Source organism: Enhydra lutris, unplaced genomic scaffold (genome assembly GCF_002288905.1).
Source record: "Enhydra lutris kenyoni isolate GAN:26980312 unplaced genomic scaffold, ASM228890v2 scaffoldscaffold8, whole genome shotgun sequence".
NCBI classification, from domain to species: domain Eukaryota; kingdom Metazoa; phylum Chordata; class Mammalia; order Carnivora; family Mustelidae; genus Enhydra; species Enhydra lutris.
This window is the reverse complement of record NW_019154092.1, coordinates 16,125,095-16,152,363: the sequence shown is the minus strand read 5'-3', so window position 1 is coordinate 16,152,363 and position 27,269 is coordinate 16,125,095. Positions and strand designations below refer to the sequence as shown.

Genomic DNA, 27,269 nt, shown 5'->3' with positions numbered 1-27,269 from the left:
CAATATCCACCTTTTTAAGGCAGGTACAAAATGAGATAAAAATAATCTCCTTTTTGTAGATATGCAAAATGCCCTGTAGTAGACTAGAGATAACCACAAATTCCTTACTATTCCTCCAACTGAGAGGTGAAGTGTCTGTTCTCTTCTCTGGAATCTGCAGGGTTGGGTGTGGGTGTCTCTGTGAAAACTTAACCAACATAACCAATATGGCAGAAAGAATGCGGTGCCATGCCAATTTCCAGGCTAAGCCTTAGACTAGCACTTTCTGACTCCTGAAGACTTACTTTTGGAGCCCTGAGCTACCATGCAGGAAGCCTACCCTGAGACTGCCGTTCTGTGAGAAAACTCACACTAGTCACTAGGAGAGACCATATGAGGAGAGAGAGCTGTCTGGACGCCCCAAGTCTTGGAGTTTTCAGCCATTCCTATCATCCCAGCTGAAACCCCAGGATGGTGCTACAGAGGCAAGCTGTACCAAATCCTGGACACACAGATCAGAGATAAAAGAATAATAAATTGTTTCAATGCCACTAAGTTTTGGAGCTGTTTGTTTCACAGCAAATGATAACTGGAAAATCATGCAAACATGAAATGATAAAATATTTGGTAATTTATGAGTGTGTGTGTCACTAAATGAAATTTCAGCCCCACAGTTGCTTCAGTCCTAGAACAGGAAAACATTTTCCTATGGCCAGCCGCCAGTGAGTGTCTGAGAAATTATGGCAAACTGGAATGATTCCTCAGTATTTCCAAGTACACAAAAAGGGGAAAAGCCTCATTAAGTTTTGTAAAGCAACAAAACCTATATAGGCTAAATCTCGTCGGCAGAAATCCAAAAGGAAAAAATAGAAGTCTAAACGTCTAATAAAAGCCCTCAAAAAGTTTTTGGGTAAGGGGAAGAAGGCTCTGGATTCCCCCCAAGGTCGAGATTAAACTTGATATCGGACAGTAAGTTAGGACTGTATAAATACTGTACCACTCATTCAAAATCATGTTAGACCACTACAGGCAAATCACTCAGAACACATTTGACAAATAATTGAGCAACTGCACAAACGCCAACTAAGAAAGATTCTGACAAATATGCTAAACTCATTTGTATTGTATATATTTTTTTAATTTTTTGTACATTATATTGTTTTAACATTTCAAAAACCCTTTCTAGCTGAGGAGACCGCTACCCCTCCTGGGCCAGTCAATTCTTGGAGATCCAAAGGGCCCAGCTGGGAGCATGCCTTTGATATGCAAACTAACCAAAATCCAGAGCCAGACCTCCTCAATCTGTTCCCTTAACCCAGGACTCAATATCCCTCTGCCTTAATCATTCCAACGCCAGGTACGGAACTAGAGACATCTCCATCGTCCAAATCCCTTGGAGGTTATTACAACTAGCCAATCCTATTTCTCCTGTCCTGTCTTTCCTTTCCCTCAGGCCCCAAAATAAAGGCTGTGGCCTTATTTACCATGCCATATCCAACATGGTTATTCTCAGAACATCACTCAAAGGGATTACATGTTCAAAGATTTAGCACCAAGACCTAGCAACCTTCTGACTGGTGCACTGATGTCAGTGAGGCCTGGTCTGGGAATGCAGATGGGTCAGCATATCTCCCATTACAGTTATAAAAGCACCACAGAAACTGTGAAGGATAAGCTATGCCACCGTCCTTATGAAGGAAAACAGCTGAGAGACAGAACAGAAACTCAGCTGTGTAATTCCGAAGTTCAGTTTCTCAAGTCATCTAGCAGAAAAAGTTACATGGATTGCCAAGTACCTACTTCAATTAGTGCCTATAAATAAAATATCTGAATGGTTGCATAGTTTTAAAAAGTGTACACGGGGCACCTGGGTGGCTCAGGTCATGATCTCAGGGTCACGAGGTCAAACCCGCATGGGGATCTGCACTCTGTGGGGAGCCTACTTGAGATTCTCTCTCTCCCTCTCCCTTTGCCCCTACTCCCCTGCTCACACTCTAAAATAAAATAAAACAAAACAAAATAAAATAAAATAAAATAAAAAGTGTACACACAGCTTTGAGTTGTTCAGGGCTGCCTATCTTCTAAAAATGAAGATTGTCTCTATCGCTGAGTTATGAAAACTACATATTAAGTTTATAAGGATATACTTTACTAGAAATACATGATAAAATTGAACCCTCTTGTCTGGTGATAGAAGCCAAATGTTTTATTAACAACCCATGCTAGTAGACAGCAAATGACAAAAAAGTGTATAAACGTATGTCTCAGTTCTACCATGAACTGTTCTACTATTTTCTCTACTATCATCAGAAATCAGATTTTGTATCTTCTGAATGTCCCAAAAAGTGTCTTCTTTCTTCTATAGTGTAAACAAATTAACTGAGGTCTTTCTTTTGCAGATCCCCTATGTTCGTGATTGTTCATCTCCTGCCAGTAGGTTGATGAGGCAGGAGGCAAACATGGACAAACAGGAGGCAAACCCAAAGGAATGTAGGAGAAATTTGGAGGTGTAATTAAAAGAATTACATGTCTGGCTTCCCGTGCCTTTAATTTAGGAAGTCAGTGGCTTCAATCACGTACTTCACAGCATGAGTAATGCATAGAACGTCTGTGTGGGAGCCACAGTTCAGAGGACCCTGCCACCCAGACTGAGGCCAAGTGGCACTTTCTTCACTTGATCAAAATACTTAAGTGATTCCAACAACTGAAAACTGATGGTAATCTTAGCTAGACATTCCTGCCATTGGGATCTTTCTACTAGCTTCTTCAAATGGCCGCCATACTGCCATTTAAGCATTTTTTAATATTGCCAACTCATTTCCTAGATGAGGGGCTAAGAAGGGTTCCATGCATTTGGGTCATGCCAGCTGGACTGGGGTTAAAGTTCACACTCATCATGTCCATTTCTGGACATCAGGCTCCATGACAGGCCAGATGACCGTGGTTGAACCACTAGATTGTCTCCTTTTCCATATGGTCTCATGAGTTTTTCAGTTGATCCAGCCAACCAGCTGTTGCCTGAACAGGGCTGTGAGTATAAAGGCCTTTCAGACTGTCATGCCCATTCAGTCCTATCAGGTTAGCAGGTCACCAGGATCAGTGGCCTTCTTGCCAGGCCATTGGCCTTTGTGGAGTCAGTAGATAAACCCATAGGAACACCTAGGATTAGGTGTAATACTATGTTACTCCACATAATACTATGCTATTTGGTAACAGTGGATAGCTAATTTGGGGCTATTTTGTTTTTAAAATTGGAAAATATGTTGATCAACAGCAACCCAAAGCTATTCCTTTATTTCTGATAGCTTCTTCCAGTGACCTAGATGACAATGTCCTCTTTTTCCCAGGTCTTCAGTTCAATTTCTTTATCATCATTCTATTCCTAACTCTCTCAAAGTCAAATGTTTGAGTAGAACTTTCAGGCCACTCAATTCGCTGATTCATGTATGTGTGTGTTTAACATTGACTGAATGTTTGCTAAGTGCCAGACCATGTGTTAAGAATTAAGACACACAAATATATACTCATTATAAGAAGAATTCAAAAAATGAGAAATATAGAAGATAAAATGTGAAAGTGCCCTTTATCTTTTTTGAATTTACTCTCTCTTTAGAGATAATTACTGTTAACTGTATTTTCCATATCTTCAAAAAAATCCACAGATATGTACATACACATGCATACAGTCTATGCATCACATTCTAAGCATGTGCCCATGGAAGTATTGGGGTATATGTGTGTTCATGAACAATTTTAGATATGGTATTCATGAGCTTAAAAAGTACGTATTATTAAAAATGATAATAAATGTTCTTTTAAAATTCCCACTCTGATCTTTTTGTTTATACAAATTTCTCAGAGTCTGCAGAAAGAAGACACCACTGGACTCACAGCCAACAAGCCCAGAGGCTTTTGCTCTGTAAATATTCTTTTCACTCACTGATTCAAAAAATACTTATTGGGCCTAGACCATCTTCCAAACACTGTGCCAACTAGGAGTACAAAAATGAAGGTGTAGCCTTTCCCTCAAGTCCAGAATACACAGAATTAAAATGAACATATGTACTATTTTTCCAAATAAAGTTCTTATTTTTTAAGAAAATAACCTCAAAAATCCTCCTTTGGGCTATACATAGTTGTTATTTAATTGTGCCACCAGGTGTTATAATGATAGTTGTTCAAATATTAGCCTTCCTAGGTAACAAGACATGGCAACCGATTAGTAGTGCTTGTCTCCCCAAAAGAGCCTTAAGAAGTATGCAGGAGCACTGGGGGTTATACGTAAACAATGACTCATGGAACCCTACGTCAGAAACTAACAATGTACTGTACAGTGACTAGCATAACATAATAAAAAAATAAATTTAAAAAAAGTAACGTTTTAGGTATGAGAAGATTGAGAAACTTTGGGCAGATTTCATATCATACTGGTCACACATGCATAAGGCTGGCCTGATAGTAGGGATAGTTTAGGAGCACTCTGTTTTTTCCTTGCTTATAACTGAGGTTGGCCCAGTCGGAATGTGTTGATGTGGTCCCTGATTCGGGGATCAGGAAAGAAGTGACCTAGAGACCCATCTCTCCTCCCTAGGAGACAATGATGCAGGTTGAGAGAGCCAAAGAGTTCATCTGATTTCTTGCTCCTCTTTCCAGTTGGGAAGGAAAAGACAGTGATTTGGGAATGTACTACAGATGGACTTTTATAGCTGCCACTGAACTCAGTTTTAAGAACAATATCTTCTAGTGGAGAAAAAAATTACACAACAAATGTCCCTGATCACTTTTCTATGTAGAGGGAAAGCCCAGTTATAAATTACATCCAGTACTTAAATCATGGCATGACCCATGAATGACCTTCTGCCTTCTTAGTCCAGCCAGCCTGGTGACTCCCCCTGACCACTGTGACCATGGCAGCTGGATTACAGCAGGGACGGAGGCTGTAGTGGGACTTACGTAACCCACAGGCCTGTCTCTGCCCTGGCCCTCTGCTCACATTAACACGAAGCAGTATATAATTTAGAAAGGGGGAAATGCGATCATAGCTTTTGCCCCCACACTGCTATGAAATTCCAGGCTTTTATGTGCAGGAAGCTCCGTGTTGATCTTGGCGTCCCCATGGGTTAAAAATCTTGTTTAAATGTTGCAGCCTTAGAATAGTCTTTGAGGTTTTTCTATGTTGTTTTATAAAAGGCTTCTGCCTGATTATTTACAGATGCTGTCTCTGAGAAAGCTGAAAATAGTCTCACTATGAATACTAAAATTTGGACCCAGGCTTCCCTTACATTTTTATGGTGAACAGTCGAGCCCAAAGATTGGGCTCTTCAGTTGGCTTTTAAATGGGTTTCTGTCAGTGTCTCTGCCACTGAGGTGTCTGTTGACTTGACCTCAGTCTGTCAAAGGAGTCATCATCAATGTACTCATGTGACAAATAATTGCTGAGCCCTACTACGTGTCAGGTCTTGTGCCAAGGCCTGGGCGCACAGGGATGAAAACCAAGGCTCTGGCTTTGAGGAGCTCACTCTAAGGAAAGGAAGGAAGTATGAGAAATGCTGTCACAAATGCTGGGGTCCCCTCACAGGGGACAGGGAAGTACAGGTAAACAGGGAGGCCTGCTCAGTTACTCAATCGCTTTCCCACCTTCACTTGGCCCCGTTAGTTGTAATAAACTAGGTAGAATCAGGTGTGGTGTTCTTCTCTCTGGTTTTCCCTTCATCAGATTTGAATCAAGTCTCTGCCTCTGGGAGGACCTGATTCATAATATTTCATACTAAGAGAGACCCATTCTTGTTCTTCAAGATCTCTGGAGAAGAACTTGGTAGAACCTTCGTAAATGTGTCCACAGCATTCCCGAGTGTAGGCAGACGGCACTTCAGTCTACATAACCATAACCCTTGAGCTGTCACTGAAGTTACTCTCTTCTGCACCAGGCATGCTGGAAAGCCTGGTATCTGTCCATACTTAGAGTCATGCCATGACCTGCTCCTTTGCAGGCTAAGCAGTCCTGCCCACCCGCCCCATCCCCCGCTCCAGGCTCGCTCACCTCCTTTCAATGTGTTCAGTGTCAGGTCCTGGACTCACTCCAAACCCCCCTTATCCCTTCTCAGTTACAAAACCCAGAACTGGGCCAGGAAAGGAGTGTGCCGGGCCAAAGACTTTCCTTCCCAATTCCCACAAATTCCTGAGAGTCTCTACAGGCTGGTTAAATGAATCTCTTTTTACAGGATAACCAGGGGAGACTCTGGGATGACAACACTAGGGGAAGAGGTTGAGGAGAGTAAAATATCATCCTTACAGGTTTAATTAGGGACACATGGCCTCCATGGTCTTCAACATTACCGCTCCTGGCACCATGAACTTCTCTCTGGAGCCATCAGGACATGTGGGTGAATACTGGAGAAGTGCTTTTGGATCAACAGGAGTGCCATAAATCACCATTACTGAGTTAAAGACTTCTCCATGTGATTTACAACTTGCAGTAATAATGACCTGGTGAGTTTAAGAACTCACCACTCCATCTCTTATTCTATAGACTCTTCTTAAAGAAAAATGAACCAATCTAAGCTAAGAACAATCATATAATCACATCCCAACTTGACATGGCATTTTTTATTTTCCAAAGTACTTTCCCACATAGAACCTCACCTAATTCTCACAATAACCTTGTGTAATGAATCTTAAATGCACTAACTTATAGTTAAGGAAAGAGAGGCATAGAAGTTCTCAGTGTCTCGCTCAAGATTACACCGAAAGTAGCAAGGTAGGACTGAAAATGCAGGTTGGCCTCACCAATCTCTTTAATTCTAACTACTATTTACAAAATATACCACAGCTTATATGGCAAGTTTTCATATCCATTATCTTACTGGTCCTCAAAATATTCCTAGGATGCAAATAAGGAACTAGCAATAACAAAAACTGTGCAGAAAATGATTGTGAAGAAGTTTCAAATGGATCCAAATGACTAACGGGTGATATCAGCAGAAACCTGGGCATTGCCTACTGCAGCCTTCCAGGTTACCTGAACCTATGAGGTCTTTGCACGTTTCGTGGTCTTTGGGCTACTTTACAACTTTAAGTTGCAGATGATTGAAAGGAATGTATGTCATTCTTACCCACAGACATGCACATGAATTTTGTCCACTGGAAGTGCAATTGATTTCCCTCTCTCTTTGGAAGAACCCAATCTTGCATCTACTAACCCAATCCTAATCGCCTACATATGCACCTGCCCTTTGGATTCTCCTTTGCCCTGGCTGTAACATTACTGATTCTCTCATTAATGAATGAGTTAAATAAATCCTTGACACACTGGGCGCCTGGGTGGCCAGTGGGTTAAGCCTCTGCCTTCAACTCAGGTCATGATCTCAGGGTCCTGGGATCAAGCCCCGCATCAGACTCTCTACTCAGCAGGGAGCCTGCTTCCCTCTCTCTCTCTGCCTGCCTCTCTGACTACTTGTGATCTCTCTCTGTCAAATAAATAAATAAAATCTTTAAAAAAAATCCTTGACACCTGTTCATTTGACATTTGTATGAGAGTCATGATTTTCTGTTTTAAAATAATCATCCTTTAACAACAGCTAACATTTCTTGAGCACGTACTAAAAGCCCTTACTAAGGTCTTTACATACATTTAATTCTCACAACCATCACAAGGCAGGCACTCATTACCTCTGTTCTCTAGATGTGAAGGTAGAGGTTTAGAGAGATTTGATAACTGGCACAAGGTCCCACAGTCACTAGAGAGGGAATCACTTGTGTCTGAGGCCACTGCTGTTGATATTTCCTTGGGGTCTACAATATCTGGAATGAAATAATTAGGGCAGCCATGTGACCCTGAAAGAGGTGGGCACGCAAGGGCCTCTGGAGCAGTTGTGAGAGACAGTCTGCAGTTTGTGCACCCTGAAGTTAAAATCATTCTCATCTTGGATGTTGACCAACATCCTACAGATAGACGATTTGGGATGTACTCCATGTTATCTGTCTCCCACACAGCATGAGCAGAGGGAAGAGAGTGTTCTGGATACAGCACTGGCCCCACAGTGAGAAGAGGTGCATTCTTGCCTTAGCTCAGCTACTGAAAAACAGCGTTATCCCAGACAAGACACTTAACTTTTCTGGTTAGTCTGAGTTGACGAAGATCAGATGGAGAGACAAGAAGGACAAATTCAGCTATGTCCGCAATGCTAACAAAGACCATGTACACAGAGCAACGTATATGGGTCCCTGCCCTTTCAATCGTTGAATGTGGGCCTCTGAGGAGGGGGAAAGTCCTCATTTAAAGCAGCAAGAATTACAGGTCACCCAATATACATAGGTGGAAGAGTTCTACGTCTTGCCCCTGCGGACAGGGCTGTCCTTGGGTGACCTCCATAGGCTGATCCTTTTAGAGGTTTCTTCAGTGAATCCCTGGGGAGTGACTCTGGGATGCAGTGCTCTTGGAAGAAAGTGAAATTCTGTGTCTGGACTAAAAAGATGGAGGCTTATCTATATAATTACTAATCTCTAGAGGAAAAAGAACTTTCCTTATTCATACCTTTGAATCTGCCCAATCATTGGCACAGCTCATAACTAACCCTCAAATGTACACTGAACATAACTGAAGGCAAGTCCATTAACTAGTTAAATAATTCATGCAATAAACATTTATTGGATATCTTATCACATGCTTGGCATTATCCCAAATGAAGGAGTGGCCAAGCCTATCCCACCACATTCATGGGCAGGTGGGATGTGCTCTCTGGATTCCACTCTCCTCTCTGGCTGTCTTTGGGGAGGTATTCTTTACCCCCTTCAAAGTTGCCTTTGGTGTTAAATTATCATCTTTTATAAAATGCACAATTCTGGGTGCATGGGAGGCTTTGTCGTTAAGCATCTGCCTTCAGCTCAGGTCGTGATCCTGGGTCCCAGCACCAAGTCCTGCAATGGTCTCCCAGGGAGCTTGCTTCTTCTTCTGCCTCTGCCTCCCTTTCTCTGTCTTTCAAGAACAAATAAATAAAATCTTGTAAAAAATGCACAGTTCTACACAAACTGTTATTTGCCCTCATGGAATTCCTACTTAATGACATTTTCCCAATAGATATTGACTAAATGTTTGCCATGGGTTATGCCTTGTTCTATGTGTTGGATTAAAACAGAGAAACAGAGGAAGTCTTTGCTCCCATGGAGTTTATGTGCAATTTAGGATGCTCAACACTCTGTCTCAGAGTGTTGAGAGGAGACAGATGAAACTCAAAGAACCTTTTAAAAATACAACCAATTTGTAAAGAGAGAAGTAAAATTGTCTCTATTTGCAGATGCAATGATACCATATATAGAAAACCCTAAGGACTACACCAAAAAATGGTTATAAATAATCAACAACTTGAGTAGTTGCAGGATACAAAAGTCAATATATAAAAATCAGCGACATTTCTATGCATTAACAATGAACTATCAGGAAAAAATTAAGAAAACAATCCCACTTAAAACTGCATTAAAAAATAAATAAAACAGGGACGCCTGAGTGGCTCAGTTGGTTAAGTGGCTGCCTTCGGCTCAGGTCATGATCCCAGCGTCCTAGGATCGAGTCCCACATCGGGCTCCTTGCTCAGCAGGAAGCCTGCTTCTCCCTCTGCCTGCCACTCTGTCTGCCTGTGCTCACTCTCTCTGACAATAAATAAATAAATAAATAAATAAATAAATAAATAAATCAACCTAGGAATAAATCTAACCAAGGAGATGAAAGAGCTGTACACTGAAAACTATAAGACATTAATGAAAAACTGAAGATGACACCAATATATGGAAAGATGTTCTGTGTTCATGGATTTAAAGAACGTTAAAATGTCCACACTACCAAAGCAATCTACAAAGTCAATGCCATCCCCACCAAAGTTCCAACGGAATTTTCACAGAAATGGAGCAAGCAATACTAAAATCTGTATGGAGCCATAAAGACCCTGAAGAGCCAGAGCAATCTTGAGAAAGAAGAACAAAGCTGGAGGCACCATGCCCCCCGATTTCAAACTATGTTTTGAAGCCACAGTAATCAAAATTGTATGGTATTGGCATAAAAACAGCCACACTGATCAGTGGAACAGAATAGACAGCCTAGAAACAGACCCACGATCATATGATCAACTGATGACAAAGGACAATAATAGTGTCTTCAATAAATGGCATTGGGAAAACCTGGACAGCCACATGCAAAAGAATGAAACCCTATCTTACACCATATACAAAAATAAACTCAAAATGGATTAAAGACTTGCATATGAGACCTGAAATCATAAGACCCCCTAGAAGAAAACATAAGATGTAAGCTCATTGACATTGGTCTTAGCAATGATATTTTGGATTTGACACCAAAAGCAAAGGCAAGGAAAGTAAAAATGAATAAGTAGGACTACATAAAACTAAAAAGCTCCTGCACAGCAAAGGAAATCATCAACAAAATGAAACGGAAACTACAGAATGGGAGAAAATATTTTTAATTGGGATGGGTTTTTTTTTTAATTGAATTGGATGAGTTTCTTGTGTATTTTGGATATTAGTCCTTTACTGGATATGTGGTTTGCAAACTTTATACCAGGAAACTTTAAAAATTAGAACTCTTGAATTTCAGAAATAAAATCTTAAAAAACCTAAGCAATACAAATTTATACATTTTATCTCTCTCCAGATCAAGTTAAATGATGGCAAAAAAGGTTGATTTTCATATGATCCTGTGGTATCTCCCATTTTCAAAGAACACAGAAATCAGAACTTTTTATTAAAAATAGTGCTTCAAAACAGTTTACTTCAAGTTACTCAGTGAGTAACTGACCAAATGGTCAGAACACATGCCATGATTGCTAAGTAATCTATTATTATGGCTAAAAAAAGTGACTGATTAGAAATTAAATCCAGGGGTGCCTGGGTGGCTCAGTGGGTTACGCCTCTGCCTTCAGCTCAGGTCATATCTCAGGGTCCTGAGATCAAGCCCCGCATCAGGCTCTCTGCTCAGCAAGGAGCCTGCTTCCCCCTCTCTCTCTGCCTGCCTCTCTGCCTACCTGTGATCTCTGTTTGTCAAATAAATAAATAAAATCTTTTAAAAAAAAAAAGAAATTAAATCCAATTGATACATACAGCCATATGTCTGCTGGAGCTCATTTGAAAGGAATTACTTTAAATAAATATTATTTCCCAAATGAGTCAGCATTGCATTTAATTAGGTAACTAAAGGCTCTATCTTTTTTTGAGTCTTAAATTAAAAATTATAAGCCAATATAATTTCGAACAATAGTAATTAAAACACTAAACTATATGTAAATATAATGGCTTTCCATTAAGATTTCATTAACTTAAATGTTTTTCTCCTTTTGGATTAAATTACATCAGGCCAAAATGAACTCGCCCCCAAGCAAATTTTCTAAGGAACGAATATAACATTTACTAGGAAACACAAACACAGTAAAGGAATTTTTTTAAAGATATTTTTTAACCAGATGGAAGGCTTTTATTTTAAAAATGTAAAAGGTTATAAAAACCCCCTTTTGGGGGGACAATCATAATTTTTTTAACAGGCCAAAGTGAATATTCTTAACACACAAGTGTGACTTTTAATTCTTTAAAATGCATTGGGGAGTAATTTTTCCTTAACAGTAAGAAGGAAAATCCCTCTGAGATTGTGAAGCTGTAGAATTTGAGACTAAAAATTCGCTAACATCAAGACACAGTTAACCATCTCTTTTGTGTGTTTGTGTTTTCTTAATGAAAGCATTTTGTCTCCCCACTAGTAAGGATGCAGATTTCAAAGTAGCTAAACTACTGTTAGATCAATGTGTACCACACCAGACAACTTCTATACTTGGCTGATTTGACTGTGAACAACACAAACAAACAAAGCTATTTTCTTACGCAATTCATTACTAACACAGGCTAGCTGAGAATCTGCACCAGAGAGAAAGGGAAGGTAGGACTGTGTGATGGTGTATGTAACTTGAACATCTAATTCCAAGCTACGTGAATAATGAAATTACAGTGAACAACCAAGCCAGGAGAAGCCCTACAATCTGTGAGAGATCCCCTACCACCCCCATCTATCTAATCTAGCACCCTTTACTTGTTATTTTTTTTTTTTTTGGTGAGATGATTTTTACCTACATTCCATAGACAAAGCATGCTTATAAATTTATAAAAAGTTTTACATGTATAAATAAATTTATAAATTCATAAAGGTCTGTTTAAACTAGAAGTTTCACTCCAGTAAGAGAATTATAAACTATGCAAATCTTTTATTTAAAACAATGCGAGGGGTGCCTGGCTGGTTCATTAGGTAGAGCATGTAACTCCTGAACGCAGAGTCATGAGTTCAAGCCCCACATTGGGCGTGGAGCCTACTTTAAAAAAAATGAGGTGATAAGTTATAATTAATGTGTAAGTACAATAATGGCACTAAATTTAGATATGGAAATTCTCCAAGTTGCTGAGTGTGAATAGTATCAAACCTTTCCTTTCTGTTGATGCTTCTGGCTGAGAATGGAAGGAGCGATGGAGGCTTGAAGTAATTGAAAACTTCCTCACCTGGTTTCTTGTGATCATGCGTGGAGGGCGACATCATTTTCTCTAGAGTCTCAAGGTAAAATGTCTCTGAGTTGAAATGAGAATTGATCTGCTGCTCGGCTAACCATGGCTCGAATACTGCCAAAAAACTTTGATGGAGGATTTGCCAGGAAGAGGTTGCAAATGGCAGTTCTTGCCATCTGATGTTTTGGAAAGAGCCAAGATTGGGAACTTTTCACATCAGCCCAAACTATCCATGTCCGTGTCATGTTCTCTCTGGTGAGTTTGGTTGTTCCTCCTTTGCCAAGGATCCTTCCTATTGCCCTGGAGACAGGGTCTCCCTTTACGGGCTTCACATCTGTAATTTTAAAAGACTCTAGAAAGAGGTCATTCAACCTGTTGAGGGCAAGTGCATCCTCCACAGGAAACCCCAAGAAGAAAGGCTTTCACAAAATCAGCTGCTTCTGTCAGAGTCCGAACATCCTTGGTTTCTTTACAGGTCCTCATTTCTACATTCCTCGATTTCAGGGTAAAGCGTATCTGAAGTCCCAAATGTTCTACGATTGGGAGTAACTCTCTTCATTCAGTTCTCTTTTAATGGCATGAGGCTGCTGGCTGGAACTGGGATTTTCCCTGTTTCTTCTTGCTCACCCAGGAATCCAGGGCCAGGGGGCATGGCAAAAAGGGCTTCACCGGCCAGGCCTCCTCCGTGCCCACACAGCCCATGTCCCTATGTCCCCTGGCCCCAGACAGCCTACCTTTCTCCCCACTGGCCAGCTGGCCTGCTGGGTGAGCTGGGTGAAGCCATCCTCAGCCTGCTGCTCTGTGCTTCCATCCCCAGGAATCTCCAGCCCACAAGTGCTTCCGGCCCTTATTGCTCTTACTTTAATTCACAGTTCTTATCACTGCCTGGCCTTACAGGTTTATTGTTTGTTCATTTGTTTTCTGTCTCTCCCAGTAGAATGTGAACTGCCTCAGGGTTGGCTGTTGTTTGCTCACTGCTGCATCCCCAGCTCATAGAACAGGGCCTGGCACAAGGCAGTTGCTCAATAAATAAATCCTTTAGAGAACTACAGACTCTGGACCTAGATAACTCTGCTTATTAATTATCTCTATTTTGAAAACTTCTATTTTTCCAGAGCTCTTTCCTAATTACCTATTTACTAATGAATATATTGTTTATAGCACATTTGAAAGATAATGTTCCGTTTTCAATTATATGTTACATTCAAAACTTACAGTGAATGGAAAATCTCTTAGGTTTTATTTGTACAGACAAAACTACTAAGAATATGAGTAGATTAAGCTAAGTTTATTAATCTAAGTAAGCATATAAAAAGCAGAAACTTAAAGATTTTTTAAAATTTAAATTCAAAACTTCTTTAAATTAAAAAGATTTTAAATAGTCGACTTAAAATTATTTTGAACCTACCTCCATATCACCATGGAAAACGATTATCATACACAAATCCAACTAAAGAACTGAATACTCTAAAAGAGAGGGAAAACTTTTACTGCATAGTCACTGTCATGTGGAAGAACGTTTTTAGGACCCCAAATGGAGAATGAGTAATAAAATTAGTGTTCCTGACAAAACAAATATGCTTTGTTAACCCAAAGGGCCCAAATTTTAAAAATATAGAATGATCCCTTGATGATACCCTTCATCATCTTTGCACATTAATGGTTATCCACTTTGTACTTAAGTGGGTAGCAAAATATAGGAACCATGATTGCATTATGGGGCCTCTTATAGCTGGTCAACACATTTTATCTTGACTGGCCTACTGTGCAGAAGTTGGATCAGGTCCTTCCTACTTTCTATCTCATCTCATAACACACTGAAGATTCTTCAGGACAAGAATCATGCCTTATTCATGTTTATTTCGTGAGGCACTTTGGAGAGTGCCTGACACACAGCTGGTGTTCAATAAAATCATAACGGAATGAATGGATGACCCATGGAATGTGGAGGAGGAAGGACAGAGGAAAGGAGCACTGAGGTATCTAGCTTGGGTAAGTCAATGAAAGTGGTTGGAACTCATGAGGAGAAGTACATCTGGAACGAGTTAATGAGTCTGACTTTGGGCGTGTTGAGTTTGACATCCTACCGCATATATGGTTTGGAGATCTCCAGTAAGTAGCTGGGAAAACCAGGCCACAGCTCAGGAGAAGTACCAGGGCTCCTTCTCTCACATTCACTGATCCTTGGTTCCTTCCAACACACATTGACAGCAGCAACAGCTGTAGTAGTGATAATGATGATGATGATAATTGCTAACTGAACCACTGCCATGTACCAGGCACTGTGCTATGAGTTTATATATATGATCTTATCAAACAATTAAAGAAAGTCAATGAGGAAGATACCAGTATTATCTAGGGAGGTTAAATAACTTGTCTGTGGTAGGTCACAAGCCTATACTCCTAATCATTTTACTAAAATCCAAACCAATCCAAGAAACCTTGAAGAGTGTAAGAGCCATCCTTAACTCCAAACATGTATCTTTCCTATGTGTCTGTCTACACTACACTGAAAATGTTTCCCCAGTGAACCTGGACTTGACTATGTCCATTCACTAACCTCATTAATTTATTCATTCATTTATTAACAAATATTTGTTCAGTTCCAGATACTCTGTTAAGTGGTGGTGTCTACATTAAAGCCAGTTAAACAATGTTTAAAGCCAGTAAAACAATGTTATCACTGGCAAAAAAAAATAATAATAATAGCAAGAGTTTACAAAATATAGCAAAAGAAGCAACAGAGTATGTGGACATTCCTACTACAAAGGGAGCGTGGTTTCAACTTCTAATCTGGCTACAAAACCTCATTTAACCTGGCTGGGTCTCCGTCCTTATAAAAAAGTTAAGGGGTAAAATTACAGCCAGTTCTGCTATATTGCTCCTTTGAAAATACAAACTCTTTCCAAACCATTTGATATATTAGAAAACAATTGGAGCACAACATGAATTTCACTTTTTTGCTAATACACAGTTTCTTCTGTGACAAACACTAAACGAATGCAGAAAACACCATCCAACTGAACTGAGCCATTCTGGAATACACAAAATGTGCATGTGCACACACATGCGCACACACATTAAGCACCTCCCCGCTACCTCAGTTCACCACGTGTTGTGAGCCACACCCATCCACATGTGATGTTATAACTTTCCATCTGATATCAGATAACCGTCCTTCCACCCCTTCACAAAAACTCACAAGCCACAACCCTTCCAGTATCAACCTCCAGGCAAACTCTTCAACATAAAGTGCCATGTTTACTGTTGTATTTATATATTTCTTAACATGTGTTTCTTTAACATGTATAAAACTGTGCTAACCTTTTCATAGGACCTTATATTTTTTTAAAAAATATGTCAGTGGTAAGGTTTTTGAGGGTTGTGCCCCATGCCCCTTACTCCACTTTTCCCATTGGCCAGTGGTTTTTATCCCATGATTTTGTATAGTGCGATGGTTTCTACAAAGGCAATATGTTGCATAATGGCAGAACTGACTATACTCAGATCATGCTCAAATTTAATGTCAGTTCTGCATAACTTCTTTATGTCATTCCTAATGTTTACCTCTGATAGTCCCTTTAAATCAATCTTAACATGCTGAATCACATCATAGGAGGCTGCAAATAAAAAGTAGCATTTGTTTAAGCCTGAACTTGCTTTTTTTTTTTTTTTTCTATAAGGGAAAAAAGGACCAGGTCATATCATTTAAATGACCACATACTGCCCACTTTGCTACTCCCTTAGGGAAAGCACCTATTTCCTTGCATTTGAAAATTCAGCACTTGAGAAAGGCTATCCCTTAAACAAACCATAAGAGACTCTTAATCCTAGGAAATAAACCAAGGGTTGCTGGAGGGGAGGGGGTGAATGGATGGAGTAACTGGACATTGGATGGACATTAAGGAGGGCACATGACGTAATGAGCAGTGGATATTCTATAAGAGTGACAAATCATTGACCTTGACCTCAGAAACCAATAATACATTATATGTTAATTAGTTGAATTTAATTTTTTTTTAAAAAATGGAAAGAAAGAAAGAAAGGGAAAGGAAAGGAAAGGGAAGGAAGGGAAGAGAAGGGAAGGGAAGGGAAGGGAAGGGAAGGGAAGGGAAGGCTGTCTCTTGGCTTCCTATACCAACCAAGGATGCTTGGGGGCTTTGCTGAAGGCAGGACTGGTATGGACTCAAGAAACCTAATATAGTCTGAAGGTTACTGGCACGCTCTATCAGTTTTTTTGGAGACTCCTGTGGTAACTAAACCCCTGGTTTCTTGCAAAATTCTGGCATCCCCAGGAGGACATGAAGTCAGGTTACTGCTCAGCCCAGAAGACCATCAGCTGTAGCAGTCACCACTTACAGAAGACAACAGAAGCCTTTAGAGGCCTGCTCTGATCACCCCCTCCTGAATCTGGGTCTGCCCTGTTTATTAAAAGGATGGAGAAGAGATTTGCCTGTAGCAGGTGGTAATCTTCTAAATCCAGTTATGAGAGAAAGAGAAGAAAGAAAGGTTAAGAACCCTGCAAAATCTACCACAAAAATCAAACTCACACCCCAAGAGGGAGTCATTACAGAAAATATACGAGGCCATCATCATTATTACTCTTACTATAACACTACTAAAATATTGTCCATAAATCATGAAGCCATTCTCATTGCCTGAGAAAAAGGAATAGGAATTATTAGAATATATGTTTTCCACTGATAATGCAAAAACTGTGAAAGAATGTGCCAACAACTGAAAAGTAGTTGAAGCATAGTATGAAAATGCAAGAAATAAAAGATATGCAGTGCTTAACATTGCAGATATTTAAACCAATAATAGCTGATAATGACCCAGAAAGGTACATGGGGTACATGGGGTGTTCATGACAAATCCCCCTAATGGGGGCTGTTTTGCTTTCATCATCAACTTGGCACCAGATCTAGCTTGGGGTCTAAGTTTCTATCCCCCATGTTTCTGTATTGTCAGAGCAGCCACATCGGGTCCACTCTTCCTCCACAAGGCCTCTCCTGGCCACGCTCTCTCACAACGGGTCTTTGTCACGGTCCTGATCAGCTCAGGCTGTCACTACCGCCTGCCAAGTGTGATGCAAGAGACTGTCAAAATCAAACCCCTATATCTGATACCTTCTCTCTCATCACGTCCCTACTCACACTGCCATCAAAATTATCATCCCAAAGCTGCTATTTGAAGTTTACTCTGTTTTGCAATCACACAATGGCTACCTTTTCCTTGGAGACCCCTTCAGATGGGTTTTGATGGCAACATCACCTTCACTGCACCCCATTTATCTGGTCTAAACCATTATTTTCCTGCTTCAACTCCCAACCTGGCCATCCCCACATCCCCCACATGAGCCCAAACACTTGCCATTCACGGAAGTGCGCTACACGGCCCCCTGCTCTAGGCCAGGGCTCATCCTCTCTGCTTAGCTCATAACGCGAGTCCAATCTTCTCTGCCTCTTATCTCACTGACTTCCCTGATTCTGACTAGCAGTTTTTGGGTGTTTATTTAGTACTTATTCCTGATATTATAATCCTCTTATCCTTCCCTAGTTGAATTCTGAGTTTCTTAAAGATTGTAGCACCTAGCACCCTCTCTTGCACATAATGAACATGCTGTTAACACTCACTAAATGTAACTAAGCTGAACTTCTAATAGAGAAAGGATGAGAAGTTAAATTCATAGATATGTATGTCTGACATATATTTGAAGTCTCTTGTTAATACATATCTTCTCCTGAATATCCAGAGGTAGACAAAACACTCAGAATTTTGCCTGCTTGATAAAAATCCTTCTAGATCTCTAAAATCCGAGTATTGCATTAGAATGAGTAAGCTGCTACACATAAGTTGAAGACACTCATTTGTTTTCCAAATGCAAAAAGTGTCAAAATACAACGTCTACTATTCTGATGGGTCAGGCTAAAGAACTTCCTGGAATTTTGCACTCTTGTTTCTGAGAACACACAACAGAAATTTGGACTGAAATCTAGACTCCTCAACTCCTCCTCCTAGCAAATGTCCAAAAAGGACTCTGTGTTTCTGGCAGTCAGATATTCTTAATAACTCTTTTACCTTCCCCTTTGGTCTTCTATGTGTCTGTGTTGTCTCTGGAGAAAATTTAAGTCAGAATCTGTGACTAATGGGCATAGGATATCAACCAGACTATTGCTTTGAAACGAGCTCCAGCTAGCCCTCAAGTCTTTGTCATAACACTGCCTTTTGGTCAACTTACTGGACTGCGTGAAAGATGCCTACTTAGTGATGAAAATGTTGGTTGAATAGGCCCTGCTCTGCCAGGGGACAAGCTAGAGAAAAGGGACTTATTTTGCATGTAACAAAGGAAAAAAGACAAGGTGACTTTCCGGAACTTAGATCTGAGGCCCTCCACTCTAAATGTAGTTTGGTACAGACATAACACAGATCGCCTCTGTGTTCAGCTAAGATTTTCAGGCCTGACCGCCAGCCTATCCAGGAGTCACCTGAATCAAAAAAGTTACAACCAGAGATAGCTCTCCCAATGAAGCACGTTATTTTGCTCTGAACAGCCACAGAAGAATTTTGTACCATTCTTTGATGATCTTACATGTGTTCATCTTTCCTCTACAAACAGACTGCTTGGTTCCTGAGCCCAAGGTCTATGCTTCGTTGTTTCATTTGTATTCCTCACGTAGCTGCCTGAGCCATCAATGTCGAAATATCTAGTGCATGCTCATTAAATATCTTCAATTAATTGTGCTATAAAAAGTTGCACAGTTCTTGTGTTTTTCAGAGATATCTAGCTCATACCTAGAAATGAGCACACATTTACATGACCCAGGAGCTTCAGAGACAAGGAGCAATTCTCTGAGAAGCATAAAATTGGAGAGCTTGAGGGCAGTGAAGGAAGGAAGGCAGTAGTCACGGAGGAGAAATTACAGAAATTAGAGGAGGCTCCTTTGCCCAAACCAGGGCCTCTCTTAGCAGGACTCTATATTTTCAGAGAACAGCCCCATTAAATATTGATGATTGGACTCTGAAAGGCCTAGAATTAAATTCCAATCCTGTTTTAATTTTATGGGCTGTGCAACATCAAGACCGAGGAAGAACATCTGGGCCACTGGGCCACATGCACGTGCTCACAGCTGGAAGAGATCAGAGATGACCCAAGTTAAATTAGCTTCAGGGTGGCCACCTGCACCGCATTTTCATTTCTCTAAAATTCTTTCCCCTGCCCATTTTGACCTGTCCCATGACTCTCCACTTACACCGAATTTTTTTTAAGTCTATTTCCGTAGTCTCTTTTCTCTCATCCTCTCAAGTTGGTTTTCATTGCGTTGGTGGTGCATGTGCACACACATGGAATGAGGAATTCGTAGTCATTTGTTCAGTTGATAGCTGGTGGAGTTATCTCTCTTTAGTATATTCCTATGCACAATTAGAAAGGACAGGAAATGATTCCAGGGCTAAAAGTTTTATTCTGATTCGGGTAAGTGGCTTGAGTCAACCCAGATGGTGATACTTCATGTCACAGCATGTGAGTTAAAAGAAAAGTCTTTGGAGAAATCATAGGAATGACACGAGCTTGCATTGACTGAGCCCCTACCAGATGCCAGGCACTTTTTTAAGCTCTTTTTCATCTATTAATTCATTTAATGGACTGTTTGAGCTACAAAAGTGGGTAAAAAATAAATCTTTAATATTCCTCTGGCAACTAATAAAAAAGGCGAAGGAAAGCAGAATTTAAAGCTTTGACCTGTCATCCCAGAGCACACATATTTCTGAAGAAATATACTTTTTAGAAATTTATAGTCTACATACATATGTTACATGTATATAGTCGATTATAATTCAGCTTTGAACTCTTGGATATATTTTGAGTTTAACTTTTCAAAAAAATTATAAAAGGGGTAAGATGACATATGTGCTAGATTGAAATGTAAAAGCCATATTCTTAAATAAATGTAAAAAAGAAATTAATTTGGCCGCAGAGATACTGTTGGATCTAAAAAAGTGGACATGAGTGATTTCAGATGTTGTAAAGTCAGAGTGCCAGGATAAACCTCATTCTCTTACAACCCGGGCTGACAAATGAATTAATAATTTACTTCTCTTAATTCTTTTCTTCTAAGTTGATAGCTTTTAGCCTCAAATTTAAGGGGTACTTTATCATGGAGCTAAAATTCACTCTAAATTCTAAGATACCCAATATTTCTGCCACTATTTATTATTTTTAAACGTATTAAAATCTTGAGTGAACCTGCGTCATTTTAACTTTCAATACTTTGAAAATTTACACATCAAGTTGAGCTGTGCTTTATTTAAAAAGGAGACACAGTGAAAGATCCAAAATTCTCATTCCATAAAATCCCAAGCACCCCTCTTCTACAAACTTTCAATGAATCTCTCCGAATAGTCACAGAAAGAATAAAACAACAGACCTGAAGTTCAGGGGCAAGGCCGTGATTATGGGAAGTTACAGAAGCAGCTGGCAGGGAAGAATAATAAATAAAGGAAGCAGGAATTATAATTTTGAGTAGGAACTGGCTGCCCTTAACATGCCTTGTCTATCTGGGAAACATTTTCCAGATTCAACTCAAACTTCTCTACCTTCCTCTGATGGGGCCCTTGCTCTGAGGAATCAAGTGCACCTCACCATGCTTTGTATGTCCTTCTGCAATGGCACATTCCTTACTGTTCTATAATTATTTGTTTCCATGTCTGCCTTTTCCCCAAAATCATGAACAACTTAAGAGATTTTTTATTTCCTTCATATGCACTTTCCATATGCTTATACCAACCAAAATGATATCTCATCTTCAGTGCTTAATAGTATTTGTTGTATAAATGAATGAATGAATAAGCAAATGAATGGAAATTAAGTAATTTCCTGGTAATTAGGCCAGCAAGGGAGAGAAAACCCAGAGCACAGAGAAGAATCAGGCCCTAGTAGTCACAACAACTCAAATTTTCTAAGCCTCACAGTCTCCAGAGTATGAATATTTTTCATTTTTCCAATTTTATCGCTCTACCTCTCTCTACCTACCTACCTAACAATGTTTATAGAGATATAATCACATACCATCTATTTGGAGAATAGCACATGCAGTAATAATTAGAAAATGATACATTTTAATAGACATCTAAATTACATTTAAATAGAATTTTACGTAAAAGCATTTTCAATATGTTCACACATTGGATTCTTCCAATTTTTTTTTTTTTTGACAGAGATCACAAGTAGGCAGAGAGGCAGGCAGAGAGAGGAAGGGAAGCAGGCTCCCTGCTGAGCAGAGAGTCTGATGCAGGGCTTGATCCCACGACCCTGGGATCATGACCTGAGCTGAAGGCAGAGGCTTTAACCCACTGAGCCACCCATGCGCCCCCCAACGTTTCTGTGAGTTACATACCATAAAATTTTATCATCTCCTTCGTACATATCAGATACCTGAATCTTAGAAAGGTTAAACTACTCACAATTACAGAAAATTCTGGGAAATAGTGGGTTAGATCAAGTCAAACAGGCTCTACAGTGGGGCTGTAGAGTGCCACACATCAAAGTGCTATGCATACTTTAACAGGGTTATGCACATTGCACATCTCTGCAGAAGGCCAAGCTATGCAACTTTTCCTACACTAAGGGCATTTTTTCAAAGACCACCTTTGAAGAGTGAAGGACCAGACTTCAGGAAACAATGGACTTAATCATTTAGTGCTCACATGGAAGAATTCATCACAGTAGATAACACTGGGTATATAATGGTGAACAAAAAGCAGACACAGTCCTTGTTCTCTACAGTGAATAGGCTATAGCTTAAGGCATCATGAGAATGAACATAGAAGACACTGTCCACAAGCCTACACTAACCAAAGGGGTGTCTAGACTACTTCAAGTTCATATTTTCCTTTTGCCAGTAAATGTGTACCAATAAAAACTCACTTTGGGACAAATAAGAATATTTTTATTTATGTAGTTGTAGCTAAACCCAACTTTTCGGGAAACAAATAATGTCTTTTGATCTACATAACTGGACAAATGTTTAAATATCTCATCAGATTAAGAAGAGGAATTTCTTTCAGTCAATACATTTGAAAACCAGGGATGCTCCTTATCCAGATTTGTAAGAAGAAAATACATTAGGGGGTCGGAAGGACAGTTAATTCACAAACACTTATTGAACACCTACTTTGTATCAGGTACTGGAGATAAAGATGAACAAGACAAAAATCTCTCCCCTCAAGTTGTAGAGAGTCTATAGAACAGACAAGTGTAACAAACATTATTACTCGACACAAGGAATGCCATAATAAAAGAATGGAATGAGTGGCACTGGAGCACCAAAGAGGGGACCCCCAAATCTGTGGGAGGTGGGGAAGAGGCAGCAAAGGGACAGAGAAATGTAATGCTTAAATTGAGTCTTGAACTACTAGTGGTTAAATGTCTAGCATCTCTTCCAACATTATCATCCTGATTTCTGTTACCACTTCCTTCTCTTAAATGAAGGTCTTGAATCTAATAAAAAATATTGCCTCTGATGACCATCATTAGGAAATGGAAGTGTTACACACAGGGATTCTGAGCCTGTGTGCTGGTATTGTACTCCTCAGTGCTGGGAATGTCTAAGGAGTCAGTCAGAGAATGATACAAGGAGGGAGAAAGAGGTTACCAAATGTGAAATGTAGGCCGGCATTTCCTCTCCTCCATATTCATACTGGCTCAATGATTTTCCATCACCACAATATTTCCTACAGAGATGGATTATACATTCAAGTCTTCAATTATGACGTCTACACAGAGCACATCTGCATCCTTGACTTCTCTCCTGAGCTCAGGATGGATTCAATTCTTTGTGCTTATTTCTACTTGGAGACCTTACCATCACACCTCACCCTATTGACCTCAAACTAGGTAACAGCAACAGATTTCCTCACAAATGTTTCTGATTCCAATCTTTCCTTTCTTTTAGTCCATTTATACACTGCAACTAGGCTAATGCTCTTAAAACAGAGAGTGCAGTACGCCTTTCAATATGTGATAGCATCCAGACTTTCTAAGCTGACCTAAAACAACCTTCCTGTCCCACTCAGGACAGGTCACTGGTATACTGGATAGGAGCAGAGGCAGGAAGCTTGCCTCTGGCACTTGACTGCCATGACCTTGGGCAAATAACAGCCTGGCAGGACTGAGTGAAAAACCCATGCCAATGTATGGCTCCAGCACATAGTTCCCCTGAGCAAAGAAGGCTTACTTACTAAGTTTTGTGTGTTCCTACTCTTTGTTCTTTGCATATCCTGCTTCTCCAATGTGAGTTCAAGTCTCATCTTGCTTGTGAAAATTTCTCCAAGTACTCTGGCCCAAAGTGACTTCTGTTTTTTCCCAAACTCTCGGGATTTTCCTGCTAGCTCCTCCATAAAATCCTAGGCCATCTCTTGGAAAGCTAGAAGTGACTGCAAGAGTTCATTTGGTCCAGTCACCTGCTAGGAGGAGAGTCATCTCTTTTTACTGATGAACCAAGGCTGTTTCATATATAATCTTGAGTATTTGCTAATGTTCTGTATGTGTGTTAATGTGGAATATATATACAGTAAATGAAAAATACTCTCTATGTGCATAGTCTCTTTCCAACTACTGCATAAACTCTTCAAGAACAAATATTTCTCTAATTTTTCCTATAGTATCTAAATAAAATATGTACTTGATGAGTATTTAACTGACTATAAGTATCTTCAGATTAGAGTTAAATTATTGATCGAAATCTCCAAATCTGGAAAAATGGAGGCTGCATCAATTTTTCATGACTGAAAGAAACAATAGGTCAAATCTGGAAGAAACTCAATTAGCTTGTATCCCACTTTCAAGTCTTTTGGTTAGTAAAATAAAACCACTCCTTTTATTTAAGTATCCTCTCAGGCCTTCTATTGAAATGGTGGTTAAGAATAGTTGGCTTTGGAAGTGTGGCTCTCCTCAGGTTTTCATGAGAATGTGTGTCTGTTCGTGAAACCTGGGGTATTTTTGGCTCCAAATATGTGCTTGTGTTCCCTTATGCTAATGGTGCAGGGTGAGACAAGGAACCAATGGAAATGAAGCATGAGGCTGGAGCGTAAGAATAGGATTAGAGAAGGCGAAGAAGAAAGGATAGTGCTCACCAAACTTTGTGCTCAAACATCCTTATCAGAAACAAAGTAATAAGAAAGTGTCCTTCAGTATATGTATTTTACTTATAAATTATATATACCCACTATGTCCATATCAAATAGTATTACAGCTTAAATGTCTTTCTTTTTTCAGATAAAAATCAAGCAAACATGTTTACACTACACTTTGGAGACCAATGGGGTAAAGTTTAGACTCCTTAGCTAAGAGCTGGTCCAGTGCAAAGGCTGTGGTGGGTGAAAATGCTGACATAATTGAAACGATATGCCATGTGCACAGCTAATAAAGCCATGTTCTCACTTCAGCTTCAGCTGTCCTTCTAGAGCACTCTCTGTGCAAAGAGCCTCAGGACTTCTCTGGCCCACATCCACTTCAGCTCCAGCCATCCCACCATGGCAGCCTCAACATGGTGTGCACCACCAACCCCAGCCCACACCAGCCATAGTTCCAGCCTGCCAGCCAAATTCACCAAGTACACAATGTCTACATAAGGGCTAACCATACACAAGACCATCCCTTCAAGTTTAGAAGTAGCCATCCTGTCTAAGTAGCCATAGAAAGTCAGGCAAAATGGGGAAACAGAGGAATATGCTCCAAAAGAAAGAATAAGACAAAAACCTGAGAAAAAGAACTAAATGAAATAGAGATAAGCAATATGCCTGATAAAGACTTTGAAGTTATGATCATAAAGATACTCACCAGGCTGGAGAGAAGAGTAGAAGAACTTAGTGAGAACTTCAACAAACGGAAAATACTTAAAAAATAATAACAAAGCCACCCAGATAGAAGACATGAGCCCATATTTACACTGCAGTTAAACATAAAACATCAGTAGTAGTCTTGATATAAAATTAATTTCTTTTTGAGGCATGATATTCCCAGAAGTGGTTTGCAGTTCTGACACTCTCAACTTTTTCTAGAGTAACATTTTTTTGTTTGTTTCTTTGCCCTGTTTGGTTTGGTTTGGTTGGGGGAAGCAAGAGATGGGATAGAGCAGAGAAAGAAAAGGCTAAAATAGAATATAGGTATGAAAAACAAGAAAATTAACCTCCAATGTAAAAACAACTTTTATTTAAAAAATTACGTTTCTCTATGTAAATGAGATAGATGTATGCTATTTCCACATTACCTTAAAGCAAGAAATTTTGAGTTGTCATAAACAATATCCTGAAATCATCTCACTGGGTCTCATACCCATGGCAACTGCAGTTCTCTAAGTTGTACACCAGATCTGACAGCAGAGAACACACACACAGTGTTTTTCTCTGTCTTGGAAAATACTTTCTCTTTGATCTCTTATGTTTTACTTTGTCCATTTAAGCTATTTTTACCCATTAAGATACTTTTTCTGCATATTACTTTAAAACAGAGGTCAAATATGACTCGCTGCCCTCTCCTTATGACAGTCATGGTTTGTTTCTTCCAGTTGAAAATGTTTTTCCCACATGGTGTTTGCCTTCAGAGGGGAATATATAATAAAGTCATCAAACCTGACCGAGCCAACAATTTTCACATGGAGAACAGAACACCTGGGAATGCGTGCCAGAGAGTGCACGAACACACACTTGTTCTTCCAAATGGCACCAAAGCTGCCTGAGCAGATCCCAGCCAGTGCGGGATTCAGAGCACCCTGGAATAAACACTACCAGCTTCTCCTAGGCTAAAGCTACCTTTTCTCAGCCTTGCTCCTTTTAGCTTGCTGATGTTGTCTATATTGTAATGTAAGCTCTTGTTCATCTGAATGCCAATCACTCACCGTTGTGAACGTTCTGATAGGGATGGACTGACGTTTAACTTTTTTTTTTTAACAGAATAGTTTGGTTGAGATACAATCACATACCATATAATTCACTCATTTCAAGAGTTCACGGGGTTTTAGTATATTTCAAAGTTGTGCAACTGTCATTGTAAAAGCAACTTGAGGACATTTTCATCACCTCAGAAAGAAACCAAATACCCCCAGCTGTCCTCCAGCTCCTGTGCCCACCCTGCTCTTAACAACCACTCTACTTTGTTATTATAGATTTGCCAGTTCTTACATTTCATACGAATAGGATAGTTTTGTGTAGGATTTCTTTTGTTGAGCATAATATATTCAAGGTTCATCTATGGTGAAGCACGCACCACTATTTCCTTTTAATAATGGAATGATATTCCATTTTATGGATTATACTACATTTTATTTATCCATTTATCAGTTGACAACATTTGAGTTGTTTCTACTTTTTGGCTACTGTGAATAATGCTACTATATACATTTGTGTGCAAGTTTTATGTGGACATGTTTTAATATCTAAGAGTGGAACTGCTGGGCAACATGAAAACTTTATGTCCAAACTTTTTTTTCCTTTTTTTGTTTTTTTTTGTTTGTTTGTTTCAGGAGTAGAATTTAATGATTCATCACTTGCATCTAACACCCACTGCTGGGGCGCCTGGGTGGCTCAGTGGGTTAAGGCTCTGCCTTCGGCTCAGGTTATGATCCCGGTGTCCTGGGATCGAGCCCCACATCGGGCTCTCTGCTCGGCGGGGAGCCTGCTTCCCCCTCTCTCTCTGCCTGTCTCTCTGCCTACTTGTGATCTCTCTCTGTCAAATAAGTGAATAAAAT

General features: G+C 39.8%; 1 protein-coding gene and 1 pseudogene across 1 annotated transcript in view; both read right to left on the bottom strand.

Annotated features, from left to right (window-relative positions):
• Positions 1-27,269, bottom strand: part of LOC111142573 (collectin subfamily member 12) — a 193,627-nt gene that overhangs the window by 109,401 nt on the left and 56,957 nt on the right. The window lies entirely within an intron of this gene.
• LOC111142658 lies at positions 12,573-13,227 on the bottom strand (annotated as a pseudogene).